Here is an 8,876-nt window from a genome sequence, read left to right as displayed (position 1 = left end):
CACCACAAAGCTGTTGCACAAGAACTAACTCAAAATGGATCAAAGACCTAAATATAAAATCTAAAACAATAAAGATCGTGGAAGAAAAAATAGGGACAAAGTTAGGAACCCTGATACATGGCATAAACAGTATACAAAACATTTTTAAGAATGCAGAAGAAAAACTAGATAACTGGGAGCTCTCAAAAACCGAACACCTATGTTCATCCAAAGACTTCACCAAAAGAGTAAAAAGATTGCCTACATACTGGGAAAAAGTTTTTAGCCATGACATTTCTGATCAGTGCCTGATCTCTAAAATCTACATGATACTGCAAAAACTCAACTACAAAAAGACAAATAACCCATTTAAAAAATGGACAAAAGATATGAATAGACACTTGACTAAAGAAGACATTCAGGTAGCTAACAGATACATGAGGAAATGTTCACGATCATTAGCCATTAGAGAAATGCAGATCAAAACTACAATGAGATTTCATCTCACTCCAACAAGGCTGGCATTAATCCAAAAAACACAAAAGAATAAATGTTGGAGAGGCTGTGGAGAGATTGGAACACTTATACACTGTTTTGGGAATTTAAAATGGTACAACCACTTTGGAAATCGAATTGGCACTTCCTTAAAAAGCTAGAAATAGAACTACCATACGATCCAGCAGTCCCACTCCTTGGAATATATCCTAGAGAAATAAGAGCCTTTACACGAACAGATATATGCACACCCATGTTTATTGCAGCACTGTTTACAATAGCAAAAAGATGGAAGCAACCAAGGTGCCCATTAATGGATGAATGGGTAAATAAATGATGGTATATTCACACAATGGAATACTATGCATGGATAAAGAGCAGTGAGGAATCTATGAAACATTTCATAACATGGAGGAACATGGAAGTCATTATGCTGAGTGAACTTAGTTGCAAAAGGACAAGTAATGTATAAGACCATTATTATAAGAACTTGAGAAATAGTTTAAACTAAGAAGAAAACATTCTTTTGTGGTTATGAGATGGGAGAGGGAGGGAGGGTGGGAGGGGACATTCACTAATTAGATAGTAGATAAGAACTACTTTAGGCGAAGGGAAAGACAGCACACAATACAGGGGAGGTCAGCACAACTGGACTAAACCAAAAGCAAAGAAGTTTCCTGAATAAACTGAGTGCTTCGAAGGCCAGCGTAGCAGGGGGAGGGGTCTGGGGGCCATGGTTTCAGGGGACATCTAAGTCAAGTGGCATAATAAAATCTATTAAGAAAACGTTCTGCATCCCACTTTGAAGAGTGGCGTCTGGAGTCTTAAACGCTACCAAGCAGCCATCTAAGATGCATCAATTGGTCTCAGCCCACCTGGATCAAAGGAGAATGAACACCAAGGACATGAGATGATTATAAGCCCAAGAGACAGAAAGCACCACATGAGCCAGAGACTGCATCATCCTGAGACCAGAAGAACTAGATGGCTCCCGGCTACAACCGATGACTGCCCTGACAGGGAACACAATAGAGAACCCCTGAGGGACCAGGAGAGCAGTGGGATGCAGACCCCAAATTCTCATTAAAAAAATTTTTTTTTTTTTTTTTTAAGACCAGACTTAATGGTCTGACTGAGTTAGAAGGGCCCCGGTGGTCATGGCCCCCAGACCTTCTGTTGGCCCAGAACAGGGACCGTTCCTGAAGCCAACTCTTCAGACATGGATTGGACTGGACAATGGGTTTAAGAGGGATGCTGTTAAGGAGTGAGCTTCTTGGACCAGGTGGACACTTGAGACTATGTTGGCATCTCCTGCCTGCAGGGGAGATGAGAGGGTAGAGGGGGTTAGAAGCTGGCAAAATGGATAGGAAAAGAGAGAGTGGAGGGAGGGAGAGGGCTGTCTCATCAGGGGGAGAGTAATTGGGAGTGTGTAGCAAGGTACATATGGATGGGTTTTTGTGTGAGAGTCTGATTTGATTTGTAAACTTTCACTTAATGCACAATAAAAAGTATAAAAAAAGAATATGGTTAATGAGTATATTTAGAGATTTTTTTTAACCTAAAGTTTTTTTTTTTAAGTAATTTTATTTGGCCTTTATGTTATGCTTGTAATTAATTTCTATCAGGTCTTTCACTATTAAGAGTTATGTTTATAAATTAATCATGGGCATATTAAGTTTTGTCATCTGGAGATTAAGTTTTTACTTTGCTAATTTTCTGAAAACATTTAACGAGAATATCTCAACAAAAAATAAAAAGATGGACTATATTGGACTTATGAAAGGAACTGTGACTACACTCATCAAGATTTCCAGAACTCTTATGCAGAAGCTCATAGTTTTGCAGACTGCAGTTGATCCAGAACCACTTCAACAGAAGTTAACTACATAAGACTGAGTAAATGAAACGATACTATGGGTTTTATGTAAAAATATTGCTGATGTTTTAAAGTCTTTCTGGAAATAAGAAATGCTTTAAGGTCCTACATTCTGGAGACAAGAAACTATTTTTCTCTTTTCTTCTAAATTATCTAACTAATGGGTTTAGTCATTTTAACTCTTAAATTAGATGTTCCTGTTGGTAAACTTAGCAAAGTTGTAAATATCATAACCAGAGAAGTGTCTGAAATTTGAGCTATGATTTTAAAAATTAGAATAGCATTAGATTCCCTACTAGTTCTCTCAAAGAATATTTTGTGCCTTAATAGATAAATGTTGTGTTTATATTAATACATGATTTTAGGTGTGGCAGAATGTAGTTGTTGATGAGGCACATAAAAAATAGTTATCGATGCTGCTTATGCATAAACAAACACCTTATGAGGTTTGTTTCCTTGGTTCGAAGACCTTGGGGTCATGGTTTCATTGGTTATATCAGACAACTGGCCTAACATTATTGTTAGTGTTTCTATTCTACCTCCTGATTTGCTGTACGGTGCCTGAGATCTTAAAAAAAAAAAAAAAAAAGATGATGTCCATTTATCATTATTTGATCAGCATTTGTGATCAAAGATTCTATAACAAGATCATGATCCAAAAGAGGGAACCCTGAGAAAGTTATATGTAATTCTCCTAGAATCTAGATTCCTGGCTTTCAGGGAGGTCGGCAACCTACATAGGCCATAGCTTTTGGGTGTCCTTTTGAAGCTCCAGCTTTGAGGAAAAACTGTTTCCTGAAGCAACTTTGAGGCAAACAATTGTCCAGGTAAACTAGCAAGACTATTTTGCTCTAGCCATTGTGCTATTTTTTTTTTTTAAAGAATTCAGTTTATTTTGAGAAACTGACTCCAGAGATCAGAATTATGTTTAGGGTAAATCAATAAGTAGTTTAATCAGTCTTCAAGACAATGTTGTATAAAATACCTGTCTAATGTTCATAATCAAACTCTCACCCTCTTGCTATGCAGAAAATTATGTATCTTAAACAAATCAAGTTCTCAGAGAAGATCAGTCTTATGAGTCAAACTCCATTTTGTTCTAGACTCCACTTCTGCTTCTGAGAAAGTGACCCATGACTGTTAATAGGTAAGCCAAGGAGGGGCAGCTTGCCCTCAGGGAGAACACTTAGTATGTTTTAGACAGATTAACTGGAGACTTCCAACAGAAGTTCATCCTGTATTATCTTGCTAATCACGAATTCTCTAATGAAAACTTGGTTGTCACATGTAAGTTTTTCTATATTTTCTGTTTCCTCTGGACAAAATTTGTGTGTTCCTTCTAGATGTGTTTTTATGTGATATATCCACCTATACTAGTTTAGATGATCTCTTTCCAACTGATAGTGAAATTATGTGGACAATTTCTTGTTTAAATTCCTGATAAATGAGTAGACGGTACACTTTGGGAACTTTAAGATTATCTTTAGATATCCATAGTAAATGTTAAATTTCTTCCACAGTGTAAAACAAGAGTCAGAAAAAACCCACTGGTCCAACGTTCAGGGTATGGTTGGTAACTTTAATTCCTACTTATGGTATATTTGAGTTGGAAAAATCTTTAAGAAATTTATCAGTTACTATGGGACAAACAACAGATGAAGTTCCTTGTGGGATGAAAACCACAACATTAATCTCTGACCTCATTAAGCCAAAGTGACATGAGATAACAAAGTAGCCTTAGATTTTTACTTATTGGCCCAAGAAAAGTGTAGTCTGTGTTTTTGGGTGCTGTAACAAACACCTCTTGTTAAATAACACAGGAGAAGTAGAACACGTAGAATTGGACAACAAGCTACTTAGTTATACACTGTAACGCCATTACAAACACCAGGTATACTGGGTTGGTTACTATCAAGAATAAGCACATGAGCTAGATAACCACTGCAAGGCATAGTCCTGACAGTATTAGACACAATAAAATTTATCCTCTATTGTCTTACACACTTAAAAGGCAAAAGAAAAGCCTCAGGCTAAAATGTTGCACATTGAGTCTGCAATTTTTGAGAACTTTGCTCTTACTTAAGATCCTGGTGAAGAACCAGATGGTATCTGGTGGAAAGCCAGCACTGTGAGCCTGCAACGGCCACCATCTAGGAGCTCAACTAAGTCCAGGTATTGATCATCGATGTGTTCCCAGTCCTTGAGCATAAAGAATGTGACCCAGCTGGAGCTGGGCTCACAAGGACTCACAAAGACATATCAACTGAGCCCTGAGATAAAGACAATAGATGAGACAATCTTGAAAATTATCTTTTAGGTAACTTTTCACATAAGGCCAATCAAACAGAACACAAAAGACTTTCCACTCTTATCTTCTTTCTATTAGCGTTTAGTAAATAGAAAATTTGTTGGACAATGAAGACCCCCAAAATCCTGACAAACTGCCAGCCAATAACTCAGTCCCTGGAATTGATCTAGAGTGGGACTATTATTCGAAGGAGGGCATGAGTAGGCTGAGGCATTATAGAAAGTGCTTACTAGAAGGCCTTAAAATTGGGGTACAAAAACAGAAAAACCTCTCAAAAATTTATAAAGTAATTCAAAGACCTAAAGAAAACCCCTCTGAGTTTCCTGAAAGAATTTTTCAGGACTTCTGGAGACACACTGGCATAGATCCTGAAGCTACTGAAAATCAATGAATGGGTAATATAAGACAAAGCTCCACAGATACCCACAAAAACTCCAGAAACTGGACAGAGGTCCAGACTGCAGATGGTGAGTTAGTCACGCACCTCCAGTCACAGGGAAGGGCGGTGAACGAGGAAAAATATAGGGGACTGGCTTGTTGGTCAATTACTTGAGTCTTATCTGGTCAGGTAAGATGCAAGTGATGCCTGAAGAGGTGATAAGTTCCAAGACTACCCCTGCCCAGAAACGGTGAAGCAACCACAGGCATATTTGTCGGGCTCCTAGGATATTGGTGCCCCTTCATAGCCAATGTAGCCTACACCCTGTGGCCCTTATATAAGTTAGTGAAGAAAAAGTGAGACTAACAGAAAGAGAAACAAAAAGATTGAGTGAGAAAGGGATACAAGAGGATAGAGAAGAAAATGAGTGAGAGAAAGATAAAGATTGGACAGAGAGAGAGAAAGAAGGTGAGACTGGGTAGAGTTCTAAAAAGTGAGAGTGTGAGAAGAGAGAGCCCATAAGAAAAGAGAGGCAGAGACATAGAAAATGTAAAGAAAAGAAAAGTGTGAGATTGAGAAACAAAAGAGGGGGAGGCCAAGATATTTGGTAGACAGTGTGGGAGGCACTCTTTTTCTTACTTGGTTTCTTAGTTGCTATACTTCTACTGCTGGTTTTTGGGCCTTGTCTCCTCAAGCTTCTGATAAAGTTTGTGTCATCTAGATTACAACAATTCTAAGATGATACAGGATTTCCAGTCAATTCCTGAAAATGAGACTTCCAGTCCTTACAAAACTTCAGACCAGATAAGAAGAGATTTCTAATCTGCTAGGTGGACCAACAACCCGGTGCCAGCTTGAAGAAGTTACAGAAGAGACCTTCACACCTACACCCTCATAAAGAATCAAGAATGTGAAATCTGTCAGGGGAATTGAGACAGATAGGGTTAACTGTGCTGTCGGAACAAAAGAGCTGTTAAAAGATTACCACCTAGAAGCTGGGTAAGCAGGAACCACACCCTGTCATCATGAAATAAGGTTGAAACAACTGGTGAATTACTATCTCCTTCTTAGTGTTTCTCTAGTCCCTTCCCCCTTTACAGGCTCCTGCATGCGCAGAAGAACAAAGTGTGACCCCTGTTTAACCTTCTTTAGCCCTCCAAAGATAGTGATGTACTGCCAAAGATCAGTGCACTTGTGCTATATCCCATAATAACTGATGCCAAGGGCTGCTGAGGGGACTCCATCTTGAATATCAGCGTGTTCCATCTTGGATTCCAGATGCATGCACAACCTAATTAACATGCACCACCACTCTAAGAAGTACCTGCCCCTTGAAAGAAGCCCACTAAATATTCTTTATTGTCTCCACCAAACCCATATAAGCCCTAGCCCTGGTTCCCTTTTCGAGTCAGTCTTTTGGAGAGGCTTAGATCCCTGCTGAGTCCTTTTGCTTGGCTCAAGCAAAATAAAGCTTGCTGAAGATAAAGTTTGTCTTTTGCTTGTATTCTTACTCAAGAAAAGACAAGGGCCCTTTGTGTCAAATTGGCTATTGGTCACAAAAGAAGTGAAAATAGAGGAATACCTTGATGAGGAATAGGATTATACATTAGATGAAAGGAGATGATGGTCCTTTCAGTTGAGAAACTCTGTTTTCTAGAATAGCACGTAAGGATCTCACTTACGAGGCTTAACTGGAGGAGTCTGCTATTCAGTGCAGTGAATTCAGGCTCATCTTTTACTGTCCATTTATGTAACTGTGGCTGTAGTATGATGAGGTGGTACCAATGTGGTCATCCTATCACTGCAAGGTATTTTTCTGTAGATGCACATGATTATCATTATCATCAATTTTGAAGAATAATTTCAACTTCACAATGTTTATACTAATAAAAAAGACTCAGGAGACTCAGATGTCAAAAAAGGGAGGGGGGGAATTAACCCATAAGATAGATAAAGATTTAAAAATAACATTGTTGTAGAAATTATTTTGTTGCTGGGGAAATTATTTCATGACCTACGTGGACCACAGGTTATGAAAGTTAATCAAAGTATTAAATATAAAGTCCATTTCTGGAGCTCCCCATCATCCTCTAGTATAAATTTTAAATAGTTTCCCTAACAGCTACTTAGTCTATATTTAGAAACCTTAAATTCTAGACTACACAGTATCCCCTTTGATTTTTTTCAACAAATGTGACATAATAAAACATCAGTCTAAGAAATTATATGCCTTGTCTTCACAAGGATATCGTCCCCATTTACCGCATAGTGAGGTTTTCTTCTAAAATTCAACATTGAAGAGCAAGTTAAATCTATTAAGGAGATCCATAAGGTAGGTGCGTGGATGCTAATTAATTTCTCCTGACATTATAATTAAATTATAAAATATGTACACACTGTGACATCAGGATATAAGTCATCTCTCAAGCAAGTCAAAAGAAAGATTAGTTATGACAAAATGTTAAAAGTAAAGTGATAAGTATAGCATTACATGGTTTAGATAAGTTTGGCCAGGAACAAAGACCCTCATGAATCAGGTCCACAGGTTGACTGCAGAAAATCGGTGAACTCCTTAAATTGTAAGCAAGCTTTTTGTTTATTTGTTTTTCCCTTGTATGTGCATGAGGACAATTTATTTTATTGAATATATAGTTTTCAAAAGATTCTTAAAGAACTGTGTGCTGTAATATGCAGCCTTGAATGATTAGATTATCCAGGAGAACACTCACTACCGATCAGGGCAACTACTTCATTCTTTATGTAAATAACTTTCTATATTCAACATGTACCTATAAACACCATCATAGCTTCTTATTCCAGAGGAAAAACAGACAGTGGTGTAATATCACGAAAAAAAGACATTTTTGTTAGTTTCAGTTGAACCACAAAAGATGAGGTGGGGCCAGGATGGCAGAGTAGTCAGACACTTCCTGTGGTCTCTTTTACAGCAAAGACCTGAAAAAAACAAGTGAATCTATTATATATGACAAGCTAGGAGTCCTGAACATCAAAGGCAAAGTTGAAGAGTTGGACTGAGTGGCAGGGGGAGGGAAAGATGGTTCAGTAGCAGTGAGGAGTTGCCAAACCTGACCTGGTGGGAACCAGCACCCTGCATGCTGGATCTGCTGGCACAAGCATGGTGAGGCAAGCAGTGTCATTCAGGACATATTTTCCACATTGGGAGAGACAGGGCAGCAGAGAGTTCACTCAAACCTCCAGAATCAGTGAAAAATGGTGCTCGATCAGTAAAAGATAAGTACATGTGTCCAACCTACTCCACAGATCAAAAAACACCTCATTGGGAAAAACCTCTCTCCCATTTACCTGCCCCCTTCCTGCTCTTCACTGGGTCCAAGTCAGCTTCAGAGATTGCTGCATCCCCTGGGTTGGAGGCAGGACCCACCATGCCTGAAGCAAGCTCCCAAAACAAAGATTCAAGAAATCTTCCAGGTGAAGATAACTTCCTGGAGTTACTGGGGGTAGAATACAAAAGATTAATATGCAGAACTATTCAAGAGATCAGGAAGGGGAGCAGGCAAAACACAGAACAAGGCAAGGAGGCCACAGAAAAAGCAATAAAGGAACTTAAAAAGATTAGAGAAGAGCATAATGACAAATCTAACAGGCTGCAAGAATCCATAGAGAGACAGCAAACAGAAATCCAGAAAATTAACTATTATATTTCAGAATTAGACAACTCAACAGAAAGTCATAGGAGAAGAATTGAGGCAATGGAAATCAGAATTAGTGAGACTGAAGATAAAGCATTTGACATCAACATATTTGAGGAAAAATCAGATAAAACTATTTAAAAAAAAGGAAGAAACCCTAAGAATTAT

Source organism: Elephas maximus, chromosome 3, assembly GCF_024166365.1.
Source record: "Elephas maximus indicus isolate mEleMax1 chromosome 3, mEleMax1 primary haplotype, whole genome shotgun sequence".
Lineage (NCBI taxonomy): Eukaryota > Metazoa > Chordata > Mammalia > Proboscidea > Elephantidae > Elephas > Elephas maximus.
The sequence above is the reverse complement of the archived record's forward strand: the minus strand, read 5'-3'. Positions refer to the sequence as shown.